Source organism: Pristiophorus japonicus, chromosome 11 (genome assembly GCF_044704955.1).
Source record: "Pristiophorus japonicus isolate sPriJap1 chromosome 11, sPriJap1.hap1, whole genome shotgun sequence".
NCBI lineage: Eukaryota > Metazoa > Chordata > Chondrichthyes > Pristiophoridae > Pristiophorus > Pristiophorus japonicus.
The window spans coordinates 181,765,392-181,779,135 of record NC_091987.1 but is presented as its reverse complement, the minus strand read 5'-3'; the positions used below and the strand labels follow the sequence as shown (position 1 = coordinate 181,779,135).

Genomic DNA, 13,744 nt, shown 5'->3' with positions numbered 1-13,744 from the left:
CGACCTGGCCGGTTGACTGATCTCAGCCGGCGGCAGTGAGGAGGCAACAACTGGACCACAAGGTCTCCCGGCTGAGGAGCGGAGAAATTAACCAAGATCTTTAAACCCAACTTCATCCGGTGACTTCATCTGGAGGTTGCGTGTTTGGGCATCGGGTGACATCTTAGAATCATACTGCACAGAAGGAGGCCATTCGACCCATCGTTCCTGTGCCGGCCCTTTGAAAGAACAATCCAATTAGTCCCACTCCCCCGCAATTTCCCTGTAGCCCTGAAAATGTTTCCTTTTCAACTATATATCCAATTCCATTTTGAAAGTCACTATTGGACCTGCTTCCACCAACCTTTCAGGCAGTTGGGTTCCAGATCATAACCTCCTGCGTAAGAACAACATTCTTCTCATCTCCCCTCTGGTTGCCAGTGTCTGAGGTCAAACGCTTAAAGACTGATCAGGCCCACATGGGAAGAACGCTATTTGGATGAGGTGCTGGAACCATTGAAGGGCACCAGATCAGGACTTCCCTTGAGTTTAGAAGGTTGAGGGGCAATCTGATCGAGGTGCTTGAAATGTGAAAAGCATTCGATAGGTTAGATACATTTCCTCTGGTGGGGAAATCGAGAACAAGGGAATATTATCTTAAAATTAGAGCAAGGTCGTTCAGGAGGGAAATTAGGAAACGCTTCTTCACACAAAGGGTGGCAGACAGCGCCCCAAAATGCTGTGGATTCTGGGGGAAAATGAGAGCTTTTAAGACTGTGATCAATAGATTTTTGTTACATAAGCATATCGAGGGATGTAAAGTAAAGGTAGGTAAATAGAGTTGAGGTACAGATCAGCTATGATCAAACTGAATGGCGGAGCAGGCTCGAGGGGCTGAATGGCCTACTCCTGGTCCTATGAAAGGAGGTAAGAAAAAGAGGAAAAAATAGAACCCAGTGGAAATCGTGGGAAAAAATTTAACTTCGAAACAGAAAAAACCCTTTTGGATCACCGGCTGGAGGTATTCCCTCTCCCACTCCGGCATTGACCGCCATCTTCCACTCGCTTTCAGGAGCGGGAAATTACAGGCTGGGGAGCAGAGGAGTGGAAAACCCCTGGGTACTGTTAGAGGACAGAGGCAATCATCATCACCATCATAGGCAGTCCCTCGAAATCGAGGAAGACTTGCTTCCACTCTAAAAGTGAGTTCTTACGGGAACCACAGTCTCTGTCACAGGTGGGACAGACAGTCGTTGAGGTAAGGGAGGGTGGGACAGGTTTGCCACACGCTCTTTCCGCTGCCTGCACTTGATTTCTACATGCTCTCGGTGACGAGACTCGAGGAGCTCAGCGCCTTCCAGGATGCACTTCCTCCACTTAGGGTGGTCTTTGGCCAGGGACTCCCAGGTGTCAGTGGGGATGTTGCATTTTATCAGGGAGGCTTTGAGTACTGGATACTGTTCCGGCAGATGGCACTGTGAGCGTCAGTGTGAGATTTACACTGCTGTGGGGAAAGGTTGCAGCATTCAGTCTCTTATTCTCTCTCAATCTCTCTTGCATTCTCTCTCTCACACGTTATCTCTCTCTCAATCTCTCTCTCATTCGCTCTCACATTCTCTCCCTCATTCTCTGTTTCTCTCATTCTCTCTCTCTTATTCGCTCTCTCAATCTCTCTCTCTCTCATTCCCTTTCTAGCTCATTCTCTTTCTCTCTCATTCTCTCTCTCTCTGCTGTCTCCAGTGCACTTGTGTCTGTTAAATTCCTGTCTGGTGATATTGTAATGTAATTATTAATAAGGTTAAAAAAAAAAATGACTTGCATTTATATAGCACCTTTCACGACCGCCAGATGTCCCACAGTGTTTTACAGCCAATTAAGTACTTTTGAAGTGTAGCCGCTGTTGTAATGTAGAAATATCTGTGCTAAAATAACTGTACAGCCACCAGTGTAACATGAACACGTTCATCCTTGTATTAGAAAGGAAGCTATCCTACACTATCAGAGGACATCCAAAATATTCCTGAAAAGTTCCACCTCCCTTGGCCCAGTTACTGTCCTCGTGCAAAACCCTCCAACATTTCTCTACCTCTTGCTGCATTTGATCCCTTGTGTCCTGCTGGTCCCTTAGCCCCCACCCTCCCGTTCACCATCCCCCCCCTCCTCCCGCGCCCCTCCCATCTCTCTCCCTCCCTGCCAGTGGCGTAACGAGAGGATGTGGGCCCCAATGAAAACATAGATTTAAAAAAATCACAGAACGACGGGAAAAGTGCAGCCGGCCAGGGAAGACCCCGTGCAGCCACCCCTCGAGCGAAGGGGGGGTCCGGGGGGCTGGAGGGAGTTCAGGGTCTAGGGGAGCTGGTGTGAGGGGGAACGGGACCGGTGTGAGGGAGGATTTATGGGGTGGGGGGGTTACTGCTAAGTCCGGGAGCGGAGCTGAGCCGGGTGCGAACAGCGGGACGATGGTACTCCAGGCTCGGGCTCTGTACGATTGCCAGAGCGAGAATGTGGGTGAGATCTCGGTGCGGGAGGACAAGGTGCTGACTGTGTACAGCAAGCACGACATCGAGGGCTGGCTGGAGGAGGCCAACAGCCACAGCCAGAGGGGCCTCTTCCCGGCCTCGTACGTGCAGATCCTGCGGGCCAGGAGCAGGGGCGACGCAGCGCTCAGTGTCTGTGCCGCCGCTGCCGAGCCTCCCGCTATGCCAACGTGCCGACCGGCGGCTACGACAGCCCCGCGCCGCCTCAGCCTCAGACCCCCAGCGGCTTCCCCCTGCCGGCCTGCCCTGCCGCCAACACCTCCTGCCCCCGCCTCTCGCCCAAACGGGCGGCAGACTCGGGGGGGGGGGGGGTGGGGGCTGGTCCTGGCAGGGCTGCAGCACCAGGTGTCGGGCAGCAGCGATGACGATGACCGGGACAACAACTCAACCGTGACGGACGAGCCGCTGTCTGGGTGCGGTGGGAGCAGGGGAGGCGGTGGGTTCTCAGGTTTCGACGGGACGGGCCGTTATCGAGTGAGCACGGGTCTGGCGGCCGGAATGCCAAAAATTGCTGGTCATAGGAATGTGGGAAGGGAGGACCTTGAGACAATCACTATCACTAGGTGGTAGTGCTGGACAGGCTAATGGGACTCAAGGTAGACAAGTCCCCTGGTCCTGATGAAATGCATCCCAGGGTATTAAAAGAGATGGCGGAAGTTATAGCAGATGCATTTGTTATAATCTACCAAAATTCTCTGGACTCTGGGGAGGTACCAGCGGATTGGAAAGCAGCTAATGTAACGCCTCTGTTTAAAAAAGGGGGCAGACTATAGGCCGGTTAGTTTAACCTCTGTAGTGGGGAAAATGCTTGAAACTATCATTAAGGAAGAAATAGTGGGACATCTAGATAGGAATAGTGCAATCAAGCAGACGCAGCATGGATTCATGAAAGGGAAATCATGTTTAACTAACTTACTGGAATTCTTTGAGGATATAACGAGCATGGTGGATAGAGGTGTACCGATGGATGTGGTGTATTTAGATTTCCAAAAGGCATTCGATAAGGTGCCACACAAAAGGTTACTGCAGAAGATAAAGGTACGCGGAGTCAGAGGAAATGTATTAGCATGGATAGAGAATTGGCTGGCGAACAGAAAGCAGAGAGTCGGGATAAATGGGTCCTTTTCCGGTTGGAAATCAGTGGTTAGTGGTGTGCCACAGGGATCAGTACTGGGACCACAACTGTTTGCAATATACATAGATGACCTAGAGGAGGGGACAGAGTGTAGTGCAACAAAATTTGCAGATGACACTAAGATTAGTGGGAAAGCGGGTTGTATGGAGGACTCTGAGATGCTGCAAGGAGATTTGGATAGGTTAAGCGAATGGGCTAAGGTTTGGCAGATGGAATACAATGTCGGAAAGTGTGAGGTCATCCACCTTGGGGAAAAAACAGTAAAAGGGAATATTATTTGAATGGGGAGAAATTACAACATGCTGTGGTGCAGAGGGACCTGGGGGTCCTTGTGCATGAAACTCTTTTGAGTTTACCTGAAAAAAAAACATAAACATTAAACCGTGCCACCCGCCTGGGTGACACGGCCGACATTTTCAAGGCCCCTTTTTTTTCCTTTTTTTGTGGTTTTTTTTTTCCGGGCGCTAAAATCACAATTTTTCCCCCGTGCCCCCTATAAAAGGGAAGGGGGACACTAAAAGCACCGGCAATTAAAACAAATTAAACTTTAAAACGTAAAATCACATTAAAATTTGGTTGCCGGGCGTGATGATGCACTCCAGTCTGGTGCCCACCTCTCGCGGAAGGCCGCGAGCGTACCGGTGGACACCGCGTGCTCCATCTCCAAGGACACCCTGGACCGGATGTAAGAGCGGAAGAGAGGCAGGCAGTCAGGTTGAAGGACCCCCTCGACCGCCCGCTGCCTGGACCGGCTGATGGCACCCTTGGCCGTGCCCAGGAGCAGTCCTACGAGGAGGCCTTCGGACCTACCCGCTCCCCTCCGCACAGGGTGCCCAAAGATCAGGAGAGTGGAACTGAAGTGCAGCCAGAATTTCAGGAGCAGCCCCTTCAAATAATAAAACAGGGGCTGCAACCTTGTGCATTCCATAAAAACATGGAACACGGACTCTTCCAGACCGCAGAAATTGCAGGCGGCCTGGGAGTCCGTGAACCGGCTTAAAAATTTGTTGCACGGCACTGCTCCGTGCACCACCCTCCAGGCCAAGTCCCCGATGAATAGTGGGAGGACCCCTGCGTAGAGTGCTCTCCATCGGGGACCCCCGCCTCCTCCGGACGGCAAGATGGTACGCCATGGCGTGTCCGGACGGCCGGCGAGGATGGCAAAGTTGAGAGTGTGCAGGAGCAGCCCGTACAGGAAACCCCTCCGCGCGGAACTGAAAGGCACGGAGGGGATTTCCCCGAGGCAGCTCAAGTTGTGAGGCGCCGGCCCTTGAGGGAGGTTCCGGGGTTTGGCGCCGATGAGGAATTCCGTCTCCTTGTGCATGAATCCCAAAAGGTTAGTTTGCAGGTGCAGCAGATAATCAGGAAGGCAAATGGAATGTTGGCCTTCATTGCGAAAGGTATGGAGTACAAAAGCAGGGAGGTGTTGCTGCAACTATATAAGGTATTGGTAAGGCCGCACCTGGAGTACTGCGTGCAGTTTTGGTCACCTTACTTAAGGAAGGATATACTAGCTTTGGAAGGGGTACAGAGATGATTCACTAGGCTGATTCGAGAAATGAGGGGGTTACCTTATGATGATAGATTGAGTAGACTGGGTCTTTACTCCTTGGAGTTCAGAAGGATGAGGGGTGATCTTATAGAAACTTTTAAAATCATGAAAGGGATAGACAAGATAGAGGCAGAGAGGTTGTTTCCATTGGTGGGGGAGACTAGAACTAGGGGGCACAGCCTCAAAATACGGAGGAGTCAAATTAAAACCGAGTTGAGAAAGAATTTCTTCTCCCAGAGGGTTGTGAATCTGTGGAATTCTCTGCCCAAGGAAGCAGTTGAGGCTGGCTCATTGAATGTTTTCAAGTCAAAGATAGATAGATTTTTAAGCAATAAGGGAATTAAGGGTTATGGGGAGAGGGCGGGTAAGTGGAGCTGAGTCCACGACCAGATCAGCCATGATCTTATTGAATGGCGGAGCAGGCTCGAGGGGCTAGATGGCCTACTCCTGTTCCTAATTCTTATGTTCTTATGTTCTTATGTCGGGGGGTCGGTGTCCTCCTCCTCCTCGGCCACCGCCTCCTCCTCCAAGAGCACGGCCACGGTCAGCAAGGACCTCAACCATTCTCCACCTTCACCAAGTCGAGCGGCGAGGCGTTCATCCTGGGTGAGGCGGCCGGCTTCGTCAAGGACGGTGACAAGATCTTCGTGGCGGCCGGCCCGCACGGCCCCGAGTGGCAGGAGAACCCGGCGCTACAAACACTTCGAATGGCTGTTCGGCCGGCTTGTGGAGAAGTTCCCCGTCATCTCGGTGCCCCACGTCCCCGAGAAGCAAACCACCGGCCGCTTCCAGGAGGACTTCATCTCCAAGCGGAAGAAAGGGCTGACCCTGTGGATGATCCACATGACGAGCCACCCAGTGCTGGCCCACTGCGACACCTTCCAGCACCTCCTCACCCGCAACGGCGAGAAGGCTTGGAAGCAGGGCAAGAGGAAAGCCGAGAAGGACGACATGGTGGGGGACAACTTCTTCCTGATGCTCAGCTACCCGCAGAGCCCCCTCGACCTACAGGAGGGGGGAGAGCAGAGTCGACGGGTTCAAAACTTTCACCAAGCGGACGGACGAGAGCGTTTTCCAGCTGAACCACACCGCCAACGAGTTCGCGAGGAAGCAGGTGGTGGGCCCCCCTTCAGGTGAGGGCCCCAATGCCGCAGTATTAGTTACGCCACTGCTCCCTGCACCCTTAGGATCAGGCTCCTTTTTTAGGTTAAATTCCTATGAAGAGTTAGGTGCCTTCACACAGACACGAGACTCCCAAAGCAAACGCTCTACTCGGAACTCCTTCACGGCAAACGAGCCAAAGGTGGGCAGCAGAAACGTTACAAGGACACCCTCAGAATCTCCCTGATAAACTGCGACATCCCCACTGACACCTGGGAGTCCCTGGCCAAAGACCGCCCGAAGTGGAGGAAGTGCATCGGAGAGGGTGCTGAGCATCTTGAGTCTCATCGCTGAGAGCCTGCAGAAATCAAGCGCAGGCAGCGGAAAGAGCGTGTGGCAAACCTGTCCCACCCACCCCTTCCCTTAACGACTATCTGTCCCATCTGTGACAGGGTCTGTGGCTTTTGTATTGGACTGTTCAGCCACCAAAGAACTCACTTCAGGAGTGGAAGCAAGTCTTCCTCGATCCCGAGGGACTGCCTATGATGATGACACAGGAGTGAGCTGGAAATGGTGAGAAAGGGTTACAGCACTGGCTGGTAGTTATACCACATATAGTCCAGCAGGTGGCACTCAGACACAGGCAGTCCAGCTCAGTCCAAAGAATGGCGCAAGTTCAATCGCTGCGTGCAATGAAAACTGAAACCTGTTCCTGTAGAAATGTATTTACAATTTTGCGACGCATTGTGCACAAGAGAAATCTTCCTCCCAGTATTGTAGATCAATAGGTTTTCTTGGGATTCTGAATTTGTATCTGAAGGTCCGAGGATTGGCTCCAGAGTCTCTGTGGACCACACCAGACCCTCTGCTGAGGACCATCGGTGACACGACAGTAAAACACGGCAAACCAGCATCAGCAGCAACTATGGCCAGGGCAACGTGGAATCGTTGATCAAAAAGGAGGCTTCAAAAGAGGATTGAATGTTGAGTGTTGAATATACGCAGAATACTGTGCTCCAGTGGGGGACTGTCCTGTGAGGTGTGGCACAGATCTGGTCTCTGTAGATTTGGCTGGCATCAGGAGCACCGCAACAGGTCTCAGAATCTATGGGCCAGAATCCAAGTCGTGGTAGAACCACCCCTCCCCCGTCCGCCTGTAGGACTACGGTAGCCCCACCTTGCCCCATCCGACAGTTTCCAAAGTTCAGACCCACACAACAAACAACAGAAAAGCCTCTGGGCCACACCAGACCCTCCGCTGGGGACCATCGGTGACACTGCAGTAAAACAAAACTTCTTTTATCTAAAGACAGCAGGGAAATACAAATAAGGTCACACAGAACTGTAGCATATAATAGCCCTGATTATACTTCCGCACACAGTAATATCCCCGTACTCTCAGATCATGTGATGATAAGCAAACATCGAATTCATAAGAACATAAGAAATAGGAGCAGGAGTAGGCCATTTGACCCCTTGAGCCTGCTCCGCCATTTAATAGCACCACGGCTGATCTGATCTTGGCCTCAACTCCACTTCCCTGCCCGCTCCCCAAAACCTTTGACACCTGCGAGTGGTCGGTTTGTTGATGGCTAGACACATGACTTTAACTGGCAACTGATTAAGTTGCCCTCTCTCTCTTGACTGCAGTAACGTGTGTCTTTTCGCAGCTCGGTTTATACCTAAAGTCTTGGTCACTTGCCCACTTTAGACTGGCAGTTGTTTTTTTTTCCATTAAAACTCAGTTAATTAAATGTTTACTTAAATATCCGCAAAAAACCTCATTGTCCACAGATGGTCTTATCAATTTCTCGGGATATCTCCACCGTCTGTCTAAGGTCGGTTACTCCTTCTATCTGTGAGAAAGGCAGCCTGCAGAGTTCAGCAGTTTCTTTTGATCAGACAGCTTCGCAGCAACTCGTCTCCTGGCCTCGCAAAGCATGCTGGTTAAATCTTTGGTCAAGTTTTGCCATTTTTGTCAAGTTTTACAGATTCTTACAGCAAACAATACAGTGAACGCAAAGATACATTCTTACACCAGGGAGTAGAAAACATTCGGAATATCTGATCCTGCTCGGTAGTCAGGGACCCCTGCTCAAAGACATCGGTTACTAAGGGAGTGAATTTAAAATTCTCATCCTTGCATTCAAATCCCTCAATGGCCTCCCTATCTCTGTAACTTCCTCCAGCCCTACAATCTTCCAAGATCTCTGTGCTCCTCCAATTCTGGCCTCTTGAGCATCCCCGATTTTAATCGCTCCATCATTGGGGTTCGTATCTTCAGCTGCCTAGACCTTAAATTTTGGAAATTCCCTCCCTAAATCTGTCCGCCTCTCTACCTCTCTCACTCCTTCTTTAAGACTCTCATTAAACCTACCTCTTTGACCAAGCTTTTGATCACCTGACCTAATATCTCCTTATGTGGCTCAGTGTCAAATTGTGTTTGGTAAAGCTCCTGTGAAGTGCCTTTGTTACGTTAATGGCGCTATATATATTTGCTGTTGAATTTCCATTCAGCTTCTCCCATTCCCCTGCCATAACTGAGGTTTGTGCCAAACATAAGAACATAAGAAATAGGAGCAGGAGCCGGCCATTTGGCCCCTCAAGCGTGCTCCGCCATTTAATAAGATCATGGCTGATCTGATCATGGACTCAGCTCCACTTCCCTGCCCACTCTCCATAACCCTTCACTCCCTTATCGTTCAAAAATCTGTCGATTTCCACCTTAAATATATTCAGTGACCCAGCCACCACAGCTCTCTGGGGCAGAGAATTCCACAGATTTATGCCCTCTGAGAGAAGAAATTCCTCCCCATCTCAATTCTAAACGAACAATCCCTTATTCTTAGACAATGCCCCCAAAATACTGTCAAAGTTACGTAATGGAGTGGGAGAATCCCAGAAGCAATAAGGGTTTCCATGCCTTAAATTATAATCATGGACTGTGTTGGTGTATTGTGACATTCTGGACACAGGGTGGCGCTGCAGTGCTGCTCTCCTGCTGAGGACACTGGGCTCTTTCATTCCTGTTTCTTCAGCATGATGTGCAGAAAACAGAATGATGGCTCCTTAACAAATACTCCCACAACCAGCAGCACTTACCTGGGTAGGCATATAGCTGGCAATTAGCTTGACTGGGTGCTCAAACCCCCTGGATGAAAACAGAGAGTAGGAATAAACGGGACTTTCCCGGATTGGCCAGCCGCAACTAGCGGGGTATGCAAAGATCGGTGCTTGGGGCCCAGCTATTCACAATCTATATTGATGACATGGAGGAAGAGACTGAGAGTAACGTACCTGTTATGCCTTTAGATGCTCTGATAATGACTCCACGAGGCAAAGTATTGCATTTGAACTGTAGTGACCTTAGTCCATTTAATATAACTCCAGAGTGAGGATACCACATTGTGGACTCCCTTTGATACCTGGGTACTTGTGGTGTACAGGTGACCCCTGGACCTCCACCAATTGCACCCTCTGGTGGTTCCAGTATAGTGTATACAGTGTGAACCTTATTGATGGTACCTCCAGTAAACAAGTCTCCATCTTATGCAACTATACAGTGATTACACAGAGAGTATATCTATAGTGTACATATATAACAGTATCCAAGTTTGCTGATGGTACAAAGTTAGGTGGTAAAGCAAGCTGTGAGGAGGACACAAGGAGGCTGCAGGGAGATATAGCAGGTTGACTGAGTGGGCAAGAACATGGCAAATGGAATACAATGTGGGGAAGTGTGAAGTTATCCACTTTGGTTGGAAAAACAAAAAAGCAGAATATTTTCTGGATGGTGAGAGATTGGGAAAAGTTTGTACTCAGAGGGACCTGGGTGTCCTTGTACATGAATCACTGAAAGTTAACATGCAGGTACAGCAAGCAATTAAGAAAGCAAATAGTCTTGTTAGCTATTGTTACAAAGGAATTAGAAGAAGTCTTATTTTAATTATACAGGGCATTGGTGCGGCCACACTTGGAGTACTGTGTGCAGTTCTGGTCTCTTTACCTGAGGAAAGACAGGCTTGCCTTCGAGGGAGCGCAACGAAGGTTCACTAGACTGGTTCCTGGGATAAAGGGATTGCCCCATGAGGAGAGTGTGAGTAGACTAGATCTGTATTCCCTAGAGTTTAGAAGAATGAGAGGTGATCTAATTGAAACATATAAAATTCTTACAAGGCTTGACAGGATTAATGCTGAGAAGAAGTTTCCCTTGGCTGGGGAGTCTAGAACACGGGTCATAGTCTCAGAATTAGGGGCAAGTCATTTTGGACTGAGATGAGGAGAAATTTCTTCAGTCAAAGGGTTGTGAATCTTTGGAATTCTCTACCCCAGAGAGCAGTGGATGCTCAGTCGTTGAGTATATTCAAGACAGAGGTCGATAAATTTTTGAGAACTAAGGGAATTAAGAGATATGGGGATAGTGCGGGAAGAAGTTGAGGTAGATCAACCTTGATCTTATTGAATGGCGGAGCAGGCTCGAGAGGCCGAATGACCTACTCCTGCTCCTAATTCTTATGTTCTTATGAAATACTGTTATTCCAAGGGATTTGGGAAGGAGATGCCATGACTGTGGGATGGAGATTCTGTACACGCTGTACTTTTATATGGGCTTGTCCCAAGCAGATTTACAGGTAACTTGTACAAGTCCTATGCGCAGTGCCACTGGTACAGACATGTTGGCACTCTGGTACTTGTTACTTTTTGCAGTTTTTAACAACAACAACAACTTGTATTTGTATAGCGCCTTTAATGTAGGAGTATTATGCGATAAAAATTTGACATCGAGTCTGTGAAGCGCCATGGGACGTTTTACTACGTTAAAGGCGCTATATAAATTCATGTTGTTTTTTACCTTTCTTACTGTGTTTTGTATTTTCAGTCAAAGATGTTTCCAATTTTTGAAGTGATTGTAGGCTAAAAGAATCAGGGGAAGCTGAACTTGTGAGGTCATCAGCATGTTGTCAAACTCGTGGAATTATTTTTGATCTCTCCGATGTGAGTCTCACGTGCGCATCAGGAAAAGTATGTGATAAAAAATTTGACACCGAGCCGCATAGGTAGAAATTAGCGCAGGTGACCAAAATTTTGGTCAAAGAGATATGTTTTAAGGAGCATCTTGAAGGAGGAAAGAGAGGTAGCAAGGCGGAGAGGTTTAGACAGGGAATTCCAGAGCATGGGGCCTGGGCAACAGAAGGCACAGCTACCAATGGTTGAGCGGTATAATCAGGGATGCTCAAGATGGCAGAATTAGAGGAGCACAGATGTTTCGGGGGAGGGGGGGGTTGTTGGGCTGGAGGAGGTTACAGAGATAGGGAGGGGTGAGTCCATAGAGGGATTTGAAAACAAGGATGAGAATTTTGAAATCGAGGCGTTGCTTAACTGGGAGTCAATGTAGTTCAGCGAGCACAGGGGTGATTGGTGATATTAGATATTCTCCTTGGGCTCCGTGTCACAAACTAGCCCTGTGCACAGACTTTGTGTCACTCCAGAGCAGATTGTGCTTTACTGCCCAATACCCAGATAAATGTAGTGAGACCCAGGGATGGAGGAGAACCCTTGATGGTCGACTCCTTCCAACTGAATATATTATGAGCCACCATCCAATCTCCTTGACTTTGGATGATGAGTAGAGTGAACATTCAATCAGACCGAGACTCAGTCGATAAAACACCACACAAATTGATTGAACATTAAACAGGTAAATGAACAGTCCTCAACACACACAGAATTTATCCACAGTAATTACAAACTTTACTATTCTCAACCAATAAAGATCCTTTTAGTGCACCAGCTAGCAACATAATATTAGCGATTGAAAGATCTCTACTTCTTACGTGGCTGTGTGTTACCACCTCTGATGCGCCCTGTATCGCTGTTGGATTCAGACTGCCTGGTGAGCTGGGCTCAGGTGGCCAAACAGGAGCCCACAATCAGAAGCTGCTGTCTGCCAAAGGGACTGCGAAGGATCATGTTTCTGTTGCCCTCACAATCTGACTCACTTCTTCACCTCAGGACAACTGTCAATGCAACCCACTACTTTAAATGTTTGAGCGCACTACTTTAAATGACTGGAATGTTTGAATCGAATGGGGTGGTTTGACTCCTTGGTCTGGGCCCAACACGGAATGCCCCGTTAGATGGATCCCCATACAAGTACAATGGCGGCAATCAAACATGCTGACCAGGGCCTTGCTGAATTATGCACAGCCCTGCCTTGTCCTGAGGTGCATAGTGGACGTATATTCTCCGCAGCGTGAAAAACCACCTCACAGTATTTAACTTTAACCCTGTGTATACTTGGCCAGCAAGAAGTAATCCAACAAGTACTGAATATTTTTTGTCACTGCAGTTAAAGGTTACAGAAATTATGAAAAGAGACCAAGAAACACACTCGGGGAAAAATTCCGTTGCGCCTCACCAAGGGGGCGGTACCTTTTGCACCAGGCACTGAAGTCCCGCCCCACTCGCTAAATTGGGGTTACCGCCCCCGAATGGAAGTGGAGCGCAAAATAACGCACCCCCACTTCCTTTCTGGGGCACTAGCGGGACGGACAGATCGGGAGCGGGCGTAGCGATACGCACTGGGCCGCATAGCACTGCCGTGTAGGGAGGGCTGTTCCCTTCATAACAGGGAAGGGCCCAAGCTGCAAACTCTGCACTGCACGGACCACCAGGGAGCGGGGGTGCCTCGCCAGCAGCAGAGTGCTGAACTGACCGATCGCGGCATGGACACTGCGTGCAAAGCGCTCGACAAAAATCATCGGAATTTGTTTTCCAAGGTTCGCCGCCTCCCCTTTTCCTATCGCCCCACGAGCGGCCGGCAGCCCAGTACACGTCCCCTGAAGCTATTGCTAGCATCGCCCAAGTTAGGGGCTGGGGTGATAACGGGGCACCGCGCACGGCGATGATGTCATCACCGGTGCAGTGGAGTGGGCGCTACGGGTTACTGCAGCCGCTAAACGGAATTTAACAGGAGTCATTAACGATACTGCGAATAGTCATTGCGTCCTGTAGCGCCCCCCGGTGATGCTAACGGGGGGCGCTAATGACCCGAAGTTCTAGGCCAGAGAGTGTTTGAATTGATCGCCCCTCCTTCCTGTACTTCCATGATGTTGATCCCAAGGTTCATCACACTACCTCCTCCTCTAACTTACTCTCTCCCAGACCTCAAAACTGTTCAACTCCTTGCATCCCTCAGTCTTTCTCCTATAGTATGTAGGCCTCTAGAACTTGGCATTACTTAATTCTTGACTTATCTCATATTTTCTCTTACTCTTTCAAATCTGCCCTATGGACAGACAATTAGCTACATGCCTGAATTCAGTAGTAGCACATGAGTTCAAGTCCCACTCCTGAGATTTGAGCACCTAATCTCGGTTACCGCTTCACTGACAGTACTGAGGGAGGGCTGCACTGTCAAGGGGTGCCATCGTTTGAATG

General features: G+C 49.3%; 1 pseudogene; it reads left to right on the top strand.

The window, feature by feature from the left end:
* The first annotated feature begins 2,438 nt into the window (after positions 1 to 2,438).
* Positions 2,439 to 13,274, top strand: LOC139275656 (sorting nexin-18-like; annotated as a pseudogene).
* Positions 13,275 to 13,744: the final 470 nt, after the last annotated feature.